Consider the following 22,327-nt stretch of genomic DNA (forward strand, 5'->3'; position numbering starts at 1 on the left):
AGATGAATTAAAGTATACAGAGGACGGTGCACAGGTTCTGTGCAAGTACTACACTATTATGCATCAAACTTGAACATCCTCAGATTTGGATGTCCACAGAAGATTCTGGAAGCATTGCCCTCCAGATAATGAGAAACAACTACATTCCTTTTGCAGCCTGGTTTACCCAGCAAGTTCACGGACAACCTGTACCATGTTGAGTCTGATTGGGGCAATTCAGGCTGAGCCATTCACCTGTGGAGTCACTTCTCAGAGGCAGAACCTGCTCTCTTGTCCCTGGTTCAGGAGGTGAAGCTCACTGAGTTGTAAGCTGACCTTGCAGCCTACGGCTGTCTCCCGGTCCCGAATCCCTGAAGAACTCCCAACACCAAGCAGCCCACCCCCACCAGCAGAAGATTTACCAGTAGCTCACACAGAAAGCCAAAGTTCTCGTGTAGAACCCCAAGGTAGGTGGTCCCTCCACTCACCCACTCCTTGCTTTCTTTTTTATTGTGGACATTTAATTTTTTCATCTCACAACTGAACTACAAGCTTCTCTGAGTTTTCTAGATCTTTGTGTTTTCCTTCCTACCCCCTCTTCCACTCACCATCACCAGCATCTAGAACGATGCTCAGCAGAGACTGGACACAGTAATCATTGGGCAAATCAGTGAGGGTTGGGGATGTAGCTCAGTGGTAGCACACGTGCCTAGCACGTGCAAAGCCCTGGGTTCAAGCCCCAGAATTTAAAAAAAGAAAAATCTACTTAGTATTATATGAAATAACGAATGAAGAGATCTTTGCAAGTGGAGTTTTATTTCTGGGAGAGGTAGAATGTACTTTTATAAAACGGCTCCACAGGCCTATGGAGATAAAGCTTTTGTCACTTGTCTCACAACGAGCACAGGGCTGGGTGCCAGCCCTACACCCAGCATGTCATGCCTGTCATGATCTCTTTATGGCAAACACAACAAATCAAATGTGCTCAGGCGTAGGAACCATGCCTCCCTGACATCATCCAGGTGGGCAATTGCAGTCTACTAGGTAAATAATCACAGGCTCCGGTTGTATCTTCCTAGCCTGGGACTGAAGTCTACCCAAAACTTTCAATAAAATTCTACCTCCTACCTGGGCCTGAAATGCCCACCATGATCCGGCCTCCACCTCTGCCTCCAGCTCACCTCCAGGATCCCTTCCTCTCCCTCCACCAGCCATCAAGAGACCATTCTGCTTCTCACCCAAGTGTCAGGCTGCTGCGTCCTCTGCCCTCTGCCTCCTGGATCCTTCTGGAGTTTCGGACCTCATCCTTTCCCCAAAGGAACCCTGATCACCAGAGCAAGGCGGATCTCGGCCCATTAGTCGCTGTCTCAGTGGCCTGTCTCTTTCCTGGTGCTTTTCACAATGTGTGCCAACTTGTACAGCTGCCTGGCAGTAGCCAGATCCCCCTGACCCACCAGGGCATCCCAACTGCAAATTTATGTTTGTATTCACATGGCTAGACAGACAGACAGCAAGGCTAGGAAAATGTTTGTTGAATTAGTAAATGATGATCAGAAATGGTTTTAAGCCAAGTGAATAGGTGCCCAACCTCAGCCATGATATGAAAGGAGAAATTTAAAAGCACACCAAGTTCACCTCTTTCTCCTTCAACACTACCAGAATTTAATAATAACTCCCCTGACATCATACAACATCAACAAGCACATATTTCTCAAACATTTCTGGTGAGAGAGTTCATTGGAATAAGCTGGTTAGAAAGGGATTGGGAAATCTTGACAGATGTCAAAATCACAAATGTACTGTATGAATATGTCACATTGAATCCTACTATTATGTATAGTCATAATGCATCAATAAATACATTTTGAAAAATCACAAATACACATAGCCTATGCGCAACTACACTTTCAGAAGTTTAGCCAACAGATATACATACTTGCACTTTTGCAAAATGACATGGGCAGGCTGTTACTCATGGCAACACTGGCTCTAACATTAAGACTGCAAGCAACTTAGATGCCCAGCAAGAGGTTAAAAATACAGTACGTCAGATAAAGAAATGGAACAAAGTGCAGAGCAGTACCCACCACTAGTGAGAGAGAGAGAGAGGGGAAGAAATACAGGAAAATCTTAGTTGCTTCCAGAGAAGAAGAGGGAGAGAGGAGGCTGGGGAAAGGGAAGAGAGGGAGCCTTCACTGAGTAGCCTTTTCAAATGTGTTATCTATGCAAAAGGAACTAAATCATGCATCTACTCCAAAAATTTAAGAATTCCAAAATCTTATGGAAATTTTTAACCAAAAGATAAGTAAAATTCCATTTTTAATTACATTCATATCCCCATTTTACAACTGAAACAACTAAGCAAAGAGAAGATAGGTGGGTTGCCCAGGAGAAAATGAAGCTGGCCTCCACTCCCAAGCCAGCGTCCGCCATATTCGCCCTACCCTCCTCTGAGACAGTCTCTGCACTTTCTTGGTAAAGATTGGGGGCTCAGTGGATGGGAAACATCATCATATCTGGGTTGACAAGGTAAATTGGATGGTCCTGCCAGGGAGGATTGGGTCTGACCATTTCGCACTGACTCATGTAGATTCAAGGAAATTGAAGTGGAGCTCTCCCTAACCTCCAAGTGAAAGGGTGACTTGGTGAGTCCCCAGGCTCAGAACTCCAAATGCAGCACAATTGGACTCTTAGCATCTTTTGGGTAGAAGAACCAAGGGCATCAGCAGTCACTCAGTTGTCCAAGCCACTGTGGCATCTGGACTTAAAAGCTAAATGAAGTTGGTGGGAATCGATGGATATTTTTTCACCAGCTGCCATCTTGGACCTCTGGGCATGGCTGGCCCTAGATCTGGAATATGGCTGAACTTCTCAGGATTTCAGCATGTTTGCCCCTAGATGATCATGAAACCAGTTGACTATCCTTTATCTGAATGCTTGGCACCAAAACTGTTTCAGATTTTGAATTCATCTATGTTACATCTATACACATTATCTGATACAATATTTTTAATAACTTTGTGCATGAAACAAAGTTTCACAGTGTGGGATATTTCTACTTGTGGTCAAAAAGTTTCAAATTTTGGATTTTTGGATTAATGATGCTCAACTTGTACCAACCTGGCAAGGTTGTAAGAAAGATGTGAGATGATATATATCAAAAACCAAGAACAGTTAATGTCCCTTAAGGGAGACTCAATAGTGGTCACTGTAGACCCAAGTCAGCAGCCCAGACATCAGCAGTAGCACTGAAACCACAGGTCATTGTCTGCAAAGTTCAGCTGGACCTACCTTCACAGGCCCCTCAGCTCCACAGGGAGACTCTGCACTCGGACTCCAGCTCTGTACTCACTACTCAAGTGACTTCAAGCAAATCACTTCTGGGGTGCCTCCCTTTTCTAATCTGCAGCATAAGATCATAATAATGAATACTTTGTATGTTAACGTGAAGTACTTAGAGCCGGGTCTCACATATAATAATACCTACCCCATTAAGTACTAGCTATTACTATTATTCAGAACCAAGTTTGAACCATTCCTAAATGTCAGTTTGGCCCTGATTTTTATTTACCATAAGGTCAGAGTGAAAATCTTTGTCCCTCTTTCCTTAAAGACTTTCACATCCTCACCTCCTCCAGGAGACCGGTCCTTGGCTCTCCCTTTTGCCAGAACTATCCTTGTCTTAACCTTCATTTGCTTCATACAACTCATTCAGAGCTTTTAAGAATTTACCCATTAGAAACTGAAATCCACCTAAACTAAACTAAAACAATCCATTTGCCCTTAAAAAGCTCCATTTGGGTTGATTTTTAAAATCTTGTGTGATTCCTGTTTTGGAAAGTTCCTCTTCTGCAGAATTGGGTAAACATATTTTGTATTTCCCTTCTATTGACTCATTCACAAAGAGTTGACTGAGCTCTCACAGCGAAGGGCCCCACACCCACCCCTGAGGAGGGAAAACACATGAAACCTGTCCCTGTCCTTCAGAGCTGTCAGAACAGGGACCAGGGTAATGCACAGGAATGACCACAACGCAGCGTCAAGAACGTGGCCCATGGGCCTGGACTCAAGTGGAATAAGTAACTAGCAAATCAGAAACCATTTTTAATCTAAAGTATTCCATGTGCTACTGGAACATACCAAATGCTGGCTGCTGAATCTAAAACCAAGAAGCATGTTGTCACTCAGGAGTGCACAAACACACAAACGCACACATTCATAAACACACACCCGCACATGTATAAACACACCCCCACACAGACACACACACATTTTCCAAGTTTAGAATTAGAAGACATCATCAAAGGTTTGGTGTGCTGCTCTTCAGAAACTATATATATTACAGAAAGTAAGACATAAATAAATTATAAGACTTGAGCATTTGCAATCTAAACATGAAAAAAAAAAACAACAAAATGCTCCAAAATCTGATATTTTTTGAGCACTGACGTAATAAAAAATGTTTAAAATTTTGGAGCATCTTGGATTTGGGATTTTCAGATTAGGGATATTCAAACATGTACATGAAAAAAATCTGAAATAAATCTGAAACATTTCAGATCCCAAGCATTTTGGACAGGGATACTCCGCAGGTAGTAATAACAACAATAATGATAGAATCACTTTGCAATTGCATTTTTTTTCCATTAATAGAAAAAGGTCCTCTATGCTGCTGCTCTATCTTCTCAGGGCAGTTTGTGGCATGGATAGAACAGTCCTTGTCTCTAACTTTTTTTCCTTTTCTTTTCTTTCTTTCTTTCCTTCTTTTTTTTTTTAAGAGACAGGGAAGGTGTCACTATGCTGCCCAAGCTGATCTCAAACTCCCTGGCTCAAGCCGTCCCCCTGCCTCAGCTCCCGAGTAGCTGGGACTATAGGCATGAGCCTCTGCATGGAACTTCTCTAAACGTTACAACTAAAAAAAGAGGAAAAAAATCATAAAAGTGAGGTTTACCCCAGGTGGTTCATCAGAACAAAATCAGAGCAAAAGCCTCTGCTTCACCACTCCGAGCACACGTTCTGAGAGACATCAAATGAGGCCACAGACCTCAGAAATTAGGTTGACACAAGTTACGATAAAAGGTGAAGGCTTCGGCGATGAGTAACCAAGAAGTCAGAAACCAAACCCAAGGGACAAAAGAGGAAGCCAGGAGGTTTTACTAAGGGTTTCTTAAAGTAAACTAGGACAACAAAAATAGCTTTTGCCGGTTATTTCAGGTTAGAACAAGTTGTTTTTTAAAATGGTAAAACCCAATGCTGATAAACATACTAGAAAATGGAATTCAGACATTGATGATGGGCATATCCATTAAAAGCACATTCCCAGGATTAATCTAAAAGTTGAGTTCCAGGGCTTTGAAAATTCTCTTGTCCTTTGACCCTGCAATTTTACCTCTAGAAATTTATCCCCAGGGAATATTCATAAAGCAATAATAATCAAATGTCCGTCAAATAATTCAATAAATTATCTATGCAATCTAATTTAAAAGCAGTGGTAAAAGGAAATTCATTGCCACAGCAAGATGCTCACAATATATTGCTTATATTACAACTGAAATATATTGCTGAGAGGTAAATGTATGTAACAAAACAGCGTGCACAGGACAAGTATATTTCTTCAAGATGTGAATACATTCAGAGAAAAAGACACCCACCAAAATGTTAGTACAGGTTCAGCATCTCTTATCCAGTGCTTGGACAGAAGTATTTCAGATTTCAGAGTTTTGTAGATTTTGGAATTTTGGAATCGATTTTCCTAATTAAGCATTCCTGATCCCAAAATCTGAAATGCTCTAAAATCCAATTTGGACTATTTTGGATTTCAGATTTTCCGATTATGGTTGATCAGTGTGTAGAATTTCTCTCATAGTGATATGTTGCTATTTTTTATCTTTTTAAATTATCTAAATGTATTCTTTTTTAAATTTTATTATTTTGACCATGAGCATGTGATATTGGGGTAGATTTTTGAAGGGCATATTTTAAAAGTGGGTCTCCACCATTCCTTGACCTGGCTGTCAAGTTTTTCTCCTGAGTAAACTAACTGGGCTTGTGCAAATAGGGCTCATGGGTTCAAAGATTAGCTGCATGTTGTACTGGGAAGGTCAAGTTCATCTCAGAAAGCATTCCTGCATCATTCTGGACAATCACATCTTCTTTCTTCCAACAGATCAACCCATTTATGATGAAGAGAAATCCCAGGCACTGGACACACCACCACTGTTCCCAGATGTTCTTAGTGAATATTTGACTCTCCACACCTGTCAGCCACCGGCTGCTCCTTAAAAGGAGCATCCTTCTCCACCATCCTTCAATTCACACTCTCACAAACACAGTGCAAAAGTAGCAATTTATCTAAGAGCAGCAGAGAGCTATAAACTGAATTGAAGTGAGTGGCATGGATAGAACCTCATTCTGTCCTCTTATTTCCTTCCCTTAATCTGTCCTGTTCTGTCTCATTTTCTGATTCTTTCCCACAAAAACACACCGTTATTGGGAATCATAGTGGTGAAGATGCCCAATAAGAAAGGCAGTTTCTAATCCCCTCTCAGAGGGCACAGTCTTCTCTACAGGTCTATGTGTAACCTTTGCAAAGCTCCCTACAGTAAGTCATCCTGTGCTTTTCATGTTACATTTTAAGCCCTTATCAAAGGAATCATGTACAAGTCTTGCCAGCACAATGCATTGTGACATCATCATCATCATCATTATATACTGAGAATTGAATGCAGGAGCACTTTCATTACTGAGCTACATCCCTGGATCCTTTTTATTTTTTGATTTTGAGACAGAGTCTCGCTAAATTGCGGAGGCTGGCCTTGAACATGTGATACTTCTGCCTCAGCCTCCTGAGTCACTGGGATCACAGTGCATTATAACCGTGAAGTCTCTTAAGCCTCCAGCAAAATTTTGAGTGAGATTATGCCCCTCTAAAACTGTAGATGCTTAACAGATAGTGATATATCTTAATTCTAACATCCACACCAGCATTATAAGAGGATCTTATTTAAAATGCCCATCATTTATAACCCTCTATACTTCCTAAAGTCACATAACTTTATGGCTTATCAGTAGTATACCGTCATTAGTAAATCTGCCACTAAATAAAGCATAGGTGATCATAAGTTATCCCTTAATATGGCTCATACACACACCTGAAGGTTTAATGTGCCTACAGAGCCATACCTAACTCCAAGAAACTCCCCCCTACCACCAACAGAAAAAAAAAAAAAAACCAAATGGGTAATTAATCATCTTACCGTTTCTGTTCATCGTTGGGGCATTTGGAAATGGCTGGCCTCGTGGGAAGCAGCTGCTCTCAGGATAATTCAGCAAGTTTTCTTCCCCCAAATGAAGCCTGCGGGTGGACGCTGGTTATTAAAAACAAAAGCACATTCTGAAGTCAGCCCTGGAGAGTTTTCCTAATGCTTTTCTCCCCCTTTCCCAAAGAGCCCTGAGCTAGGGTCTGTGTCACATGAGAATGACACCTCAGATCTTGTCAGACACCCCAGAGAAAGTGGGCTCCTGGTGACGCCTGTGTCAGGGACTCTGAAGGCTTTAATCCTTCGGCAGTGACACATCTGGGGAGCTATGAACAGGAAATCCAGACCTGGGCAGCCAGCCAGAATCGTTCAGCAAACGTGCCAAGCCCTTACGAAACACCAGTACCCTCACTGCACATTAACCTCCACTGTTTCACAAGGCTGTTGTCTCTCTCCTCACGACCTTGCCTTAAACCTGACATCAGGGTCCTGACCACTCGGGGCCAGGCCTGGAGTCTCGTCTCCTTCACTCTCAGCCTCGGTGAGCAATTGCACTGAGGGACGCCCCCATTCGGTTCTGCTCACGTTCCAGACATCCAACCTCTCTGCTTAATGGTGCCCACCACCCTGTCGCCTGCCCTGAGAACACTGGAAGTCTCTCTTCTCTGCATCCTCCTCGGCTCAGGACTGATGCTCCAGGGCAGCAAGTAGAGCAGGCAGGGCATGGGGAGACGGGAGCCATAGCCAGACTGATCTGCACTTGGGAGGCTAAGCTGGCAGGGTGCATTCTCATGTCCTACAGCCCCTCATGTGCCCGGCATTGCTATGAGTGTTCTCAGTGTGATGCAGAGTCCAGTCTGTCTTGGTGCTAGCCCAAAACCTCCTATTCCAGCACTCAAAGCCCCCATTTGCTGGTCTTAAATGCATGTCCACTACTGCTTCCATTGCCCTTTCCCAGAAACCTTTGCACTGACTCTAGAAACATCCTTTACACCTTCAGTCCTACTGTCACCTCTGCAGCTCCTATTCTGCCATTTTCTTCCTTACCCTGTGGAATGTGAACCTACCGAGTGCACCTCCCACCACCTCTTTGCCCCTCTTCCCATTTTCTGGTCTTCGCCCCTGTTCTCTCAAGCACACCTCCACTGCTCCCTGGGGCGGTTCCTCCTGCTCTGAACCCATGCCTTCTCTCGGTGCCATTAACAGGGATAGCAAGTGATCCATGCCAGGACCTCTTCTAGGAAATTTAAATTATTTGATCCCGTTCTACAGATGAGGAAACCAGTCAAGTACCCTTCTCTAGATCCCTTAGCCAGGCAGGGATGGAGCCCAGGTGGAGTTCAGTCCAGCGCTGCTCTTCAAGTCTTACCTGAGACTCAGCACAATTTATTTGGGAACAGGGCTTATCTACTCAGGAACTGTGCAATTTCCTAGCAGTCAGTCTCACACTTCTTGGTACCTTTCCCAGAGGACAACCCATTCTAGGCAATGACCAAGCAGCTATGATTAACTGGTAGATTAATTACCTCTTATTGAGAGCACAAATGTTCCAATGTAGCCATGGACGGGGATGATAACCCCATTAATAAGTACAATGGTCCTGGAGTTCAAGGCAATATTCCCAAAGAGGTTTTGCTGACAGTTCTAACCTACCTCTAATGTGGATGTTCAAGTCTAAGCCATCTGGTGAATCAACAGACGGCTGAAGACTTAAATACATTGAGACCCCTGACATGTCTCTCAGAGGTCAGGTGGAAATTTCCACCTGCCTCCAAGGTGGAATCTTGGGAGGGACACGCTCCACCTCAACCCCAAGGGCAGCCCCTCTGGTCTGAGCCAACTTGGGTAAACCTCCCTTCTGTCCAAAAACACCAAGAGACAGGCTTGCCCAGGGCAAAGCTCATCAGCACACAGACTGCTCCTGACCGCGTGCGTGGGTTCAGGGCTCCTGTTGTACAGTGGTGGGGAGCTAACCTCTAAAGAGGACAGCTGTTGACACCCTTCTTAAGCAAAAAGGGAAACAGCTTGAGGAATAAGCCCATGCACAGGGAAGGGCTTCTAGAGAAGTACAGGGAGAGCGCTAGAAACTAATCCAGCGCATATGATCTCTGGGCTGCTCAGGGATGGATGCCAACGGATCCTCTTTGGTTTTGGATTTGTTTGTTTCGTTCTGTTTTTTAAGTCGGGTCGTTTGGGTCAGGTTTTCAATCATCTGCAACCGTGTGTCCTGGCACCCTCCGCAGAGATCAAGAGCAGCCGAGGAAGCTGAGGGAGGGACATTGTGCAGGAAAGAGTACGACCTACTTCTTTGCCTGGGGCTACCCAGTACCTCCTCTTCCTCACCCTGCTCCTCCCAGTCCTCCTGCGCCGCTGCCTTCTTCCTCTTCAACTCCCTCCCTCTCTTTTGATTCCCGTCCCCTCCCTTTTCCTCTCCCTGCTCCTCCTCCTCTGCCTTCCTCTCCCTCCTTCTTCCCCCTCCGACCCCTCCTCCTGCTCCTCTTCCTACTTTTTTCTCCTTTTTTGATGATTCCTCCCATTAAGAAAGAAAAGCAGCAGAGCGGCTCAGAGCAGATGAGAAGAGGCCAGCAAGGAGAAGCTGTCACGGTGGTGGTTTGCAGCTTTGTGACAATGCCTCCCAGTGAGTCCCCGGTCACCGGAATACTCTCAGCAACAAGCAGTGTGTCTTCCCAGACCGCTGACCCGCAGCAGACGGTGCTAAAGGCTCAATTCATTCCAGATGCCTCTGGCTTCCCAAGGGTTGCAAGGCCCCCGAAGAGTCACCGAGATCTGGAAGCCCAGCCCTTGGTTCCAACAAGCTGACGTCTGGTCAACAGTGGCCTGGACACAGCCCACCACAGGCATTGGCCTCCTCAAGTAGAACTTTGTCACCCCATTTTTTCTTAAGCCATTATCGTTACTGAACAGTGAAAGGGGAAGATTTCATATCAAGGATCTTTGTGGTCCTCATTTCTACTCCATACACTTTTTTCTCTCTCTCCTTCCCACTTCTCAACAAAATGTCGGGAATCAGCGCACTTTCGTTAACAGGCGTGACACACACATATGCACGCGTGCAGACACACTCACTCCTGCCTGAGTTTTCTCAGCACTCTCTTCCCCTACAGAGTTCAGGGGAAACAAAGAGTCATCGTTGGCAACAAAAATTCAATACCAGAAGTTAATGGAAAATCTCCAAACCTCCAGGGTCCCTTGTGAGAGCTACAGGATAGAATTCACTGAGCCACGCCCAGAGCTTTTAATATTAAACTATCAAGAGACAACATCATAACGCAATTTCATTGGTAAACGTGATCTTTAAAGAACTCCAGAACGTGTGTACTCACACATGAAAGGTCAGCGGTAACTCATCTATTTTCCTGGGAAAGTTTTCACATTCAGAATTGATTTGCATTTAAGAAGATGTTTAATGTAATTAAAATGCATGTGTTTCCTACATATCACAATGCGGGAGAAAGGAGACTGAAGATGCATGGACAGTCCAGCTGCGCATGTGTGTGTGAGCGTGTGTGTACGTGTGTGTGCACGTGTATGTGTGGGAGTGCCAGCGTGCATGCCCTCAATCTAGTCTTGGCTCTCCCTTTAAAATGCTATGGGTCATCCAGAAAGGGCCGTCAGCCTGTTTTACGAGGTCCGGCAATTCTGTAATTAAATTAGGCAGTCTCTAAAAGGCCTTCCAGCGACACATTCTATTAGTTTAACCCTTGTCCCTGTACACAGAGCAGTCATCACACTGTGCCCGATGGCCGCCTTGTAACCTTGGCGGTCAGCCTGGAGAATCAGGCTCGATTGCCTGCCTGCTGATTTCACTCCTGTTCCAGGCAATGACACATGAGCCATTCAGACCATCCTGTGACTCCCAGTCCACCAAACTACACCGTGTCCCCCAGTTTCTGACCCGAGGATGCACCCTCATCCTCCATTCTTTCAGACAGACAGATTCCACGTCCATTTCTGGGTCTGAGGGGGTTTCGGTCACAGAGAGTCTAGTCTTTCGGTGCTTCCTGGAGCCACAATTGCCAAGGAAAAGCACGAATTCACTAAACCAGCCAAGTCTGGTGAAGCTCATTCAATCTTTTGTCCGACGGGGAGATTGGGCAGAACGCTGTAAAGCTTGGTGAATCAGGACTTCCTGAAAGCACTTGAAAATTCCTGTCTTGTGAGAAAAATGGACCATGTGCTTAGCCGAGTTAGATACACATGCAGCCTCCCGTATTCTGTGATAAGTGGTCAGTTGGAAGAGCGGGTTCTAGTGGAAGACCTCGGGCTTGGTGCTTGATGGCATCCTGCTTCCTGTATGTGCAGCTGACCGCTCCTCTCAGGAAAGAGGAAGCCAGGTGGGTGTGGACAGGGTCCTGGTCATCCTTTGGCTGTAGAATCCACAGCAGAGGGATGCAAGAGAGAGAGGAAGGAAGTAATACATTTTCAAAAAAAAAGATTCAAGGTTCTATGATTCTGATGTGATTTGTCCCCCAAGGGACATGAATGTAGAAAAGAATATCTCAAGACCAAGCCAGAGATGGGGTAGGAAGCTGGAAGTACAGATCAGGTTCCTACAGCAGAAGGGCAGAGCTACGAGGTTCACCACATCCTGGAGGACCTGGAGTAAAATGGACTGTGAATTCCTTGAGTAAGAGAATCAGAATCCCAAAAGTTCCATGGTTCCATTAGAATGGAACCATGAGCCAAATGTAACAAATGGAATTTAACATACATCTAAAATCCCATTCTTACTTTCTAAAGCTGATTTCATGAATACAGGCTAGGGCATCCATAAAAGCAAAAATACAGATAGAAAAACAAACAAAAGAAACAAATGCTGGGATCTTGATTAACTAAGCCACTATGGATGACATGTGCTTAGCTGCCTTTCTGAAAATGTGACTTCTAATACAACAGAGAGTGGTCACCGTAGGGTTCAGGGTGGTACTTTCCAAGAATTTTCCCATCATGGCACTCAGAAAGAGCCATAGCAAGGGCTTCCTGTTGCCAGAGTAGAGCAGCAGGCTCTCCCCCTGCCCCCAGCCAGTGGACCGAGAGGGCTGCTATCTGCACACCTGGGAGCCATCCAGCCATGCTTGCGGTCAAGTTGCCCTACCCCAGAGATGCAACTGGAAAAACTGGGTAGAAAGTTCAAGAGACGAGCATAAACAAGACCCTTTTAACAACAGAGTTTGGTAATGAAATGGGCCAAACCTAAAGATGGTATTTTCCGCATCTTTGAAGCATTCCAACCATGACCACTTGGATGGGCATGACAATCTAGTGGAATTGCTTCCTCTGGCCTCTCTGATTTGGGGGGCTCGGTTTGGGGGCTCTATGGTTTTGTTTTACTCTCATAATAAATCCACGTGTTAGCCAGGCAAAGAATTTTCTCATCGTTCACATTTTGATATAAGAAACTGAAGTTAGTAAGGTCAAATCCAAGGCCAAACTTTAGATCTACAGACTGCGATTTCTTTTCCTCTCAATCTTTCATGGTGTATTTCTGTAAACTTTGGATGCTGTGTTAGTCAACTTTTTTGTCACTACGGCCAATATACCTGACAAAAATAGATCAGGCCAGGTAAGGATTATTTTGAGCTGACAGTTTCAGAGGTTTAGTCCACAGTGGATGGAGTCCTCTGCTCTGGGCCCATGTTGAGGCAGAACATCATGGCAGTAGGGCATGGTGGACGGGGAACGCTGCTCTGTTCACCGTGTCCAGGAAGCAGAGAAGGAAGGGACCAGGGGGAAAAGGAAATCTTCCAGGACATGTCCTCAGTGACCCAGCCTCAGCAGCCCACAGTCACCATCCCGTCCCGTCAAACGAGGAGGACTGATGAGGTGACATCTCTTGTGGCCCAGTCATCCCTCTTCTGGACATTCCTGCATGGACACGGGAGCTTTGGAGGGACCCCTCATAGCCCCAAACACAGCAGATGCCATTCTTCAGTTCTGTCAGGGAATAGGGAAGTTATTCTTTTTAATAAGGGAAGAAGATATATGACTTGTATTCTTAGGTTTCACGCTCAAACATGAGTCACAGTCCAATAAAAGTGTCTAATTTATCGTTAGATGAAATTGCATAGTCTACAGCTGCTTTCCGACCTAGTTGACCGGCACCAATAAATTTATAGGAAGATTCAACACTTCTGATGAATACAGATTTTAAAAATACCTTTGTTTAAAAAATAAATGACACAGAAGATATGGGGGGGGAAGGCAATAAAGAGGAGATTTTAAAAACCCTCAAGGTCTTGCCACCTAATCCCCATTGGTATTAGCATTCTGGAATGTTTCCACCTCTTCTTTAAACATAACCTTTCTTGGCTTCACATGTCACAAGGAGTTCTTTCATGATCATCATTTTTGGTGCATGCATTATACAATTAAATGGGGATCCGATAAACTGCAACTTACTTGAAAAACCCTGATTGCTGACTGTCACTAGAGCCTCAACAGCAAGAACCAGGCAAGAGGCCTCTCCAGGGTCACTCTCAAGTTCCCTGGATATTGCTGCAGCTGCTGTGAGTTCTTATTCCAGCAAATTACCCTTCTTTGAAGTCTTAACTCTCTTTATGACTTTCATTTTACATTTAAAAAGGAAAACAAGAGCCAGACACAGTGGTGCATGCCTATAATCTCAGCTACAGAGATTGGCTGAGGCAGAAGGATTGCAAACTGGATTGCCAGCCTGGGCAATTTAGGGAGACCTCTCTCAAAACAAAACAAAACAAACAAACAACAAAAAAAAATATACATACATACACAAAAGACTGGAGATGTGGTTCAGGGATAGAGGATCTTGGATACAATCCCCAGTACAAAAAAAAAGGCAGCGGGGTGAGTTTTCTATCCACGTATTAAATTTCAAAAGTCTGGAAGGAGAAACGCCTCTAGAGTTCTCACAGTGGTTGAATGGGGAGGAATGCAGGGTTGCTTTCTTTTTTCTTTTCTGCATGCTGTGGATATTTTGCTCAAAGGATGCATTACTTCTAATGAAATTCTTTTTAAAAACCTATGAAATTCAAGTCTCTGTCATTACAAGTTGAACAGTGAGGAGCTCCTGTCTCTTCTGTGGTTGATATGCTCGAAGCTACATAGACCATGGCACCCAATCCAAAGAAACCAATAGAAAGGTTGTAGCCTTACTTTCTTAATTTTAAGAGGCGTTATCATCAGTTGTCTGGGGAGGTTGGAGAGTGAAAAGTAAGAAATTTTCCATGTTTAGTGTTCTCATAAATGAAGATTTTGTGAGCAAAAAGAATCCTCTTATGTGTGCATATGGAGAACAATAAATCCTGCCTTTATGTCCAACTATAATGCACCATTAAATTATGAAAATAATATTCATTTGCAGCTTACTGCAAACACAGCTTCAGTATAGAGAGAGCACGAAAATAAAAAGTTCTTTTAGAATCTGCTTTTAAACAAAAATCTTTAGTGGTTAGCAAAGGCCTTTGTGAGTCTGTGTGTTTATTCTGCTACTGACTCAATTTCAAATGCTGTTCTTCTCTGTTAACAAATAGTTCTTAAAATATCACTCAGTGTCATTTTCTCCACCCTGTTTTCTAAGGGGATGCTGTTTCCTTCAGTCAATCTGACTTTCAAATGATTCTTCTGGATTCTCTTCAAACTGCCTCTCTAAGAAGTTCCAAGACTCCTTCTGTCTAAAGGGTAGTCTATCCTGTGCATCACCTAGAAAGAAAGAACTTTTACCTGGAGTGAGAAATTGGATCAGTGGTGGCGCACACCTGTCATCCCAGTGGCTCTGGAGGCTGAGGCAGGAGGATCATGAGTTCAAAGCCAGCCTCAGCAACTTAGTGAAACCCTGTCTCTAAATAAAATACACACACACACAAAAAAAGGGCTATGGATGTGGCTCAGTAGTCAAGTGCCCCTGGTACCAAGAAAAAAAAGAAAGAAACTGGGTCAGTGGACCTCCACAGGTCTCCTTTTCCCACGCCTCACCACACTGTTCTACAAAGCATGGCAAGAAGTAAGATGATACACACAAGTTTCTGAGCTAAAAAGTAGCTGCAGGCCAGATGTTATGGTTCAATGACTTCTCAGGTCTCTGCTTAGCCCTCGAAATTCAGTCTACCACTTAGCAGCAGGGTGGCCCTCAGCAATTTCTTACCCTCTCTGGATCTTAGGCTTCCATCTTGGCAAAACAGATTTGTGTTGACTTCACTGGGTTATGGAAATTTTTAAATGAGATAATACATGCAGAGCACTTAGAACGGCATTTGACACGTATGATGAACATCTGTTGTTATCCATAACTTCCTCTGTTCTTTTTAAAAAGCAAAGCACCAAATAAATAAGTAAATAAAAGCATTCTGCAACCACATTAAACCAGATGTTCCTGTGGGAGTGTTTGGCTCAGTGTACACTCTCCTCTGGTTTCCTTTGCCCTCTCTGGATTTCTTCTCTTGTTTTCTGAACGTGCTTTCTCCTCCTGCTTCCAGTCACCGGGACTCCTTGAGACTCCACACAGCTGCCCCCACCCTGCTCTGCTCTTAGTGATTGACCTGCCTCTTGATTCAACCACCCTCTGCTGGGAGGGTGAGAATTTAGACTGCACTTCCAGCCCTGTCAGAGCTGAGGACAACTGTGCCCTAGCTGTTCCACCTGGCACTCAGGGATTGCAAATTTGGGTCAGATGCCCCATTAGGCCCTAGAACACAGCCCTAAAAAACCTAGCAGTGGAAGCCCACAGGATGTCAGCACAGGGTTCTGTCCCAGGGACTGTGACAGGTGTGCCCGGTGATGACAGAGGTGGGGGATCCCCACAAAACCAGCCAGGCTAAGCTGCTCTCTCTTCCCCACCAACTGCCTCCACACTCGACCTCCCTTGTAACTCTGCTCACCAGGCACAACGGGCGCCCCCCTCAGCCCCTTGTCCTCCTCCTGGTCTGCACACTCACTGTGACTCCTTTTACTTATTTCTTTATAGTTGATTTCTTCATATAGAGTATTTGCCCAATAAGCTTGATCTTATCTTCGAATCTTTCTTCTAGAATAGTGAGAAGAAAAAGATACTTTGTTTACACGCTTCGTATGTTATAGGATAGACCATTTAAATAATCTAGTAATGCATAAGCAAATATTCGGTGTGTTTAATGGTTTACATGAAAACCCCGTGACCTGGGATTTCCATCAGATAAACAAGGGAGCTCTCCTACCAATAGACCTAGGACAAAGTTTGAAGCCACACAGGATGAAAAAGTAGGTTAAGCAGGGTGCAATGGCACACACCTGTAATCCCAGCAGCTCAGGAGTCTGAGGCAGGAGGATCCCAAATTCTTGGTTAGCCTCAGCAATGTAGCAAGGTCTTAAGCAACTTAGGCGCTGTCCCAAAATAAAAAATAAAAAGGGTTGGGGATGTTGCTCAGTGGTTAAGCACCCCTGAGTTCAATTCTTGGTACCAGAAAAAAAAAAAAAACAAGATTAAAAGCAAATCACAGGGAGAACTTGGAAAGGATTAAAACCTTCAAGAAAGTATGGAATTTAAAAAAAAAGCAGCAGAACATAGCAGAGAAAAAATGATCATTGGCATCAGATACAGGTCCTGTTTTGTCCCTATGTGCTCTTGATAAAGAAATCCACCTCAACAGGGGTCCAGATCCTGATTTTACATGTTTGTACAATCTGAAAAGCCAGAACCCCAGCTAAAGTAACCCTGCAGCGTTGGTAGAGGAGGGTGTACATATTACTCAGGGCAGTGAACTCTCAGACCCCCACTCAAATGATTTTTGTTAATATGTTTCCGATAAACATGACTTTACAGTTACAACCCAAGGAGGTAGGTAGGGGGAAGACAAAAAACAAAGAAAACCAGGCTGATTTAAAGTTGTTGTTTTTAATTCTAATTTGTTACATATGACAGCAGAATGCATTACAATATTTCATATCTCTGGTTGTACCCAAAGTACTCACACCATTTGTGTCTTCATACATGTATTTAGAGTAACGATGTCCATCTCACTGAACTGCCTTTTCTACCCCCGTGCCCCTCCTCTCCCTTCCCTCCCCTTTGCTCTATCTAGAGTTTGTCTAATCCTCCCATGTCCCCCCCACAACCCCACTATGAATCAGCCTCCTCATAACAGAGAAAACATTCAGCATTTGATTTTTGGGATTGACTAACTTCACTTATATTCTCCAACTCCATCCATTTACCTGCAAATGCCATGATTTTATTCTCTTTTAATGCTGACTAGTATTCCATTGTGTATGTATATATACCACGTTTTCTTTATCCATTCATCCACTGAAGGGCATCTAGATTGGTTGCACAGTTTAGCTATTGTGAATTGTGCTGCTATAAACATTGATATGGCTGTGTCCCTATAGTATGCTGTTTTTAAGTCCTTTGGGTATAGACTGAGGAGAGGGATAGCTGGATCAAATGGTGGTTCCATTCCAAGTTTCCCAAGGAATCTCCATACTGCTTTCCATATTGGCTGCATCAATTTGCAGTCCCACCACCAATATGTGAGAGTGCCTTTTTCACCCACATCCTCGCCAACACTTATTGTTGTTTGTATTCATAATAACTGCCATTCTGATTGGAGTGAATGTGAAATCTTAGAGCAGTTTTGATTTGCATTTCTCTAATTTCTAAAGATGTTTAGCATCTTTTCATATATTTGTTGATTGATTGTATATCATCTTCTGAGAAGTGTCTGTTCAGGTCCTTGGCCCATTTATTGATTGGGTTATTTGGGTTTTTTTGGTGTTAAGATTTTTTAGTTCTTTATATATCCTAGAGATTAGTGCTCTATCTGATGTGCATGTGGTAAAAATTTGCTCCCAAAATGTAGGCTCTCTATTCACCTCACTGATTGTTTCTTTTGCTGAGAAGAAGCTTTTTTAGTTTGAATCCATCCCCTTTATTGATTCTTGATTTTAACTCTTATGCAATAGAGTCTTATTATGGAAGTTAGGTCCTAATCCAACATGATGGAAATCTGGGACTACTTTTTTCTTCTAATAGGTGCAGTGTCTCTGGTTTAATTCCTAGGTCCTTGGTACATTTGAGTTGAGTTATGTGCATGGTGAGAGATAGGGGTCTAATTTCATTTTGTTGGATATGGATTTCCAGTTTTCCCAGCACCACTTGTTGAAGAGGCTGTCTTTTCTCCAATGTATGTTTTTGGCACCTTTGTCTAATATAAGATAATTGTAATTTTGTGGGTTAGTCTCTGTGTCCTCTATTCTGTACCATTAGTCTTCAAGTCTATGTTGGTGCCAATTCCATGCAGTTTTTGTTACTATTGCTCTGTAGTATAGTTTAAGGTCTGGTATAATGATGCCACCTGCTTCACTCTTCTTGCTAAGGATTGCTTTAGCTATTCTGGATCTTTTATTTTTCCAGATGAATTTCACAACTTCTTTTTCTATTTCTATGAGGAATGTCATTTGGGAGTTTGATTGGAATTGCATTTAATCTGTATAGTGCTTTTGGTAGTATGGTCATTTTGACAATATTAATTCTGCGTATCTAAGAACAAGGTAGATCTTTCTACCTTCCAAAGTCTTCTTTAATTTCTTTCTTTAGCATTCTGAAGTTTTTGTTGTAGAGGTCTTTCACCTCTTTCATTGATTCCCAAGTTTTTTGTTTTTTGTTTGTTTGTTTGTTTGTTTGCTTGTTTTTGAGGCTATTGTAAATGGGGTGGTTTTTCTCATTTCCCTTCCGGAGGATTTGTCACTGATATACAGAAATGCCTTTGAATTATGGGTGTTGATTTTGTGCTACTTTGCTGAATTAATTTACTAGTTCTAGAAGTTTTCTGGTGGAATTTTTTGGATCTTCTAGATATAGAATCATGTCATCAGCAAATAGTGCTAATTTGAGTTCTTCTTTTCCTATCTGTATTCCTTTAATTTCTTTCATCTAAGTGCTCTGGCTAGTGTTTCAAGAACTATGTTAAATAGAAGTGTGAAAAAGGGCATCCTTGTCTTATTCCAGATTTTTGAGGGAACACTTTCAATTTTTCTCCATTTAGAATGATGTTGGGCTGAGGTTAACTTTTACAATGTTGAGATATGTTCCTGTTATCCATACTTTTTCTAGTGTTTTTAACATGAAGGGGTGCTGTATTTTACTAAATGCTTTTTTTTCATCTATTGAGATGATCATATAATTCTTATTTATAAGTCTATTGATTTGATGAATTACATTTATTGATTTTCATTTGTTGAACCAATCTTGTATCCATAGGATGAATCCCACTTGATTATGGTTCACTATCTTTTTACTATCTTTTTGTATTGGATTTGCCAGGCTTTTATTGAGAATTTTTGTGTCTGCGTTCATTAGAGATATTGAAATCAATGAAATTAAAACAAAAGAAACAATTGAAATTGGTCTGATGTTTTCTTTCTTTGATGTATCTTTGCCTGGTTTTGGAATCAGGGTGATACTGGCCTCACAGAATGAGTTTGGAAGTGCACCCTCTTTTTCTATTTTACAAAATAATTTTAAGATTATTGATATTAGTTCTTCTTTAAAGGACTTGTAGAATTTGGCTGAGAATCCATTGAGTACTGGGCTTTTCTTGGTTGGTAGGCTTCTGATGGCATCTTCTATTTCATCGCTTGATGTTGGTCTGCTTAAATTGTGTATATAATTTTGATTCAATTTGGGCAAATCACATGACTCTAGAAATTTGCCAATGCCTTCAATATTTTCTATTTTATTGAAAGAGTACAAGTTTTCAAAATAATTTCTAATTACCTTTTGTATTTCTGTAGTGTCTATTGTGATATTTCATTTTTCATCATTAGTAATTTGAGTTTTCTCTCTCCTTCTCTTCATTAGCATGGTTAAGGGTTTGTCAATTTCATTTATTTTTTCAAAGAACCAACTTTTTATCATGTCTATTTTTTCAATTGTTTCTTTTGTTTCAATTTCATTGATTTCAGCTCTGATTTTAATTATTTTCTGTCTTTTATTAATTTTAGTGTTGATTTGTTCTTCTTTTTCTAGAGCTTTGAGATATAGTATTAGGTCATTTATTTGACTTTTTCTTCTTTTAAGGAATGAACTTCGTGCAATGTACTTTCCTCTTAGTAATGCCTTCATAGTGTCCCAGAAATTTTGATATGATGTATCTGTGTTCTCATTTACCTCTAAGAATTTTTTAATCTCTTCCTTGATGTCTTTTGCAACCCATTATTCATTCAGTAGCGTATTATTTAGTCTCCTGGTGTTAGAGTAGCTTTTATTTTTTATTTTAGCATTGATTTCTCATTTAATTTCATTATGATCTGATAGAATACAGAGTAGTATCTCTACTTTTTTGTATTTATTAAGAGTTCCTTTGTGGCACAATATATGGTCTATTTTAGAGAAGAATCATGTGCCGCTGGGAAGAAAGTATATTCACTCATTGAAGGATGAAGTATTCTTTATATGTCAGTTAACTCAAAGTTATTGATTATATTATTGAGTTCTATGGTTCAGCTTTTGTTTGGAAGATCCAGCCAGTGGTGAATGAGGCATGTTAAAGTCACCCATGATTATTGTGTTGCGATCTATTTGACTCTTGAACTTGAGAAGAGTTTGTTTGATGAACGTAGATGCTCCATTGTTTAGGGCATATATATTTATGACTGTTATGTCTTGTTGGTGTATGGTTCCCTTGAGCAGTATGAAATGTCCTTCTTTTTCCCTTTTAATTAGCTTTGGCTTGAAGTCTACTTTATTTGATATAAGGATGGAAACTCCTGCTTGCTTCCGCAGTCCATATGAGTGTTATGATTTTTCCCAACCTTTCTCTTTCCATCTGTGGATATCTTTTCCTATGAGATGAGTCTCTTGGAGGCAGGATATTGTTGGCTTTTTTTTTTTTTTTTTTTTTTTTTTTGTGGATCCAATCTGCTAGTCTATGTCTTTTGATTGGTGAGTTTAGGCCATTAACATTCAGCATTATTATTGAGACATGATTTGTATTCCCAGACATTTTTGTTTATTTTTGGTATTTAACTTGTCTTGGTTTCTCCTGATTAGTTTTTCTTTTAATGCACTACCTCCCTTTGCTGATTTTCATCATGGTTTTTCATCTCCTCTTCATGGAATATTTTACCAAGGATGTTCTGTAGTGCAGGCTTTTTAGTTGTAAATTCTTTTAACCTTTATTTATCATGGAAGGTTTTTATTTCATCATCAAATCTAAAGCTTAAGTTTGCTGGTTATAAAATTCTTGGTTGGCATCTATTTTCTTTCAGAGCTTGGTATTTGTCATCCCAGGATCTCCTGGCTTTGAGGGTCTGGGTTGAAAAATCTGCTGAGATACAAATTGGTCTCCCCCTGTGTGTGCTCGATTTCTTGTGGCCTTTAAGATTCTATCCTAAAACAACCAAAAATAAATAAAAAGTGAAGAGTGAAGAAATTAAGGACTCTAATTCCACTACGTTGGACAGAATTACTCAGTGAGCACATATGTGTTTGCTGTCTGTGTCCAGCTGGTTTTCTTTTCATTTCCTATTGGGGTATGAACTGAGTGTGGGAGTATGGGCCCTGGGCTGTCAAGGATCCCCATCTTGGGGATTTCCAACTGGTTCTTCTTCAGGACCTCTATATCCTTATTGAAGTGATGTTTTACTTCTGGTATTTTCTCTCCGATTTCACTTCTTACATCCTCTTTTACCTCATCGAGCAGTTTAACCATAAACTTTTTGAATTCCATCTCTGACATTTCCTCCCCTGTGATGTCGATGAAATCTCTTGTCGAGGTCTTTCCTATTGTTTGGGATGGTTTGTTCCCAGCTCTTTTATATTGTTTATCTTCCTTTTTATTGTGTGGCTCACCGAGTTGACGGTTAGGGTTTAAGACTTCCCAACTCCCCTTTCTGGGAGATTGGTGTGGGTGGGCCGGCTGCACTGTGGCTGGGTGGCAAAGTGGCTGGTTATGTCCTGTGGGCCTGGCTGGCCTGGGCCAGGTGGATCAGGCTGGGCAGGCCTGGCAGCAGAGTGGGGGCCTGGAAGGCCGCTATGTACCAGAGGTGAACAGCAGGCCTAGTAGACAGGGCAGTGGGCCAAGGGCTCAGAGGACTGGGGGGTCCAGGGGGTCCAGGGG

General features: G+C 42.3%; 1 protein-coding gene across 5 annotated transcripts in view; it reads right to left on the reverse strand.

The window, feature by feature from the left end:
* The window catches only part of Il1r1 (interleukin 1 receptor type 1), a 73,709-nt gene extending 65,161 nt beyond the window's left edge, over positions 1-8,548 (reverse strand). The window contains exons 1-2 of one of the 5 annotated variants that reach the window (XM_078028749.1): positions 8,532-8,548; positions 7,236-7,346 (exon numbers count right to left, since the gene is read on the reverse strand). The gene's annotated coding sequence lies outside the window, so the exon portion shown is untranslated. Of the gene's footprint in view, positions 1-3,270; positions 3,295-7,235; positions 7,569-8,531 lie in introns of those variants that run through there. The other 4 variants (XM_078028748.1, XM_078028753.1, XM_013364347.4 and 1 more) reach the window with 4 other exon arrangements.
* Between the last annotated feature and the right edge of the window lie 13,779 nt (positions 8,549-22,327).

Source organism: Ictidomys tridecemlineatus, chromosome 12 (genome assembly GCF_052094955.1).
Source record: "Ictidomys tridecemlineatus isolate mIctTri1 chromosome 12, mIctTri1.hap1, whole genome shotgun sequence".
Classification (NCBI taxonomy): Eukaryota; Metazoa; Chordata; class Mammalia; order Rodentia; family Sciuridae; genus Ictidomys; species Ictidomys tridecemlineatus.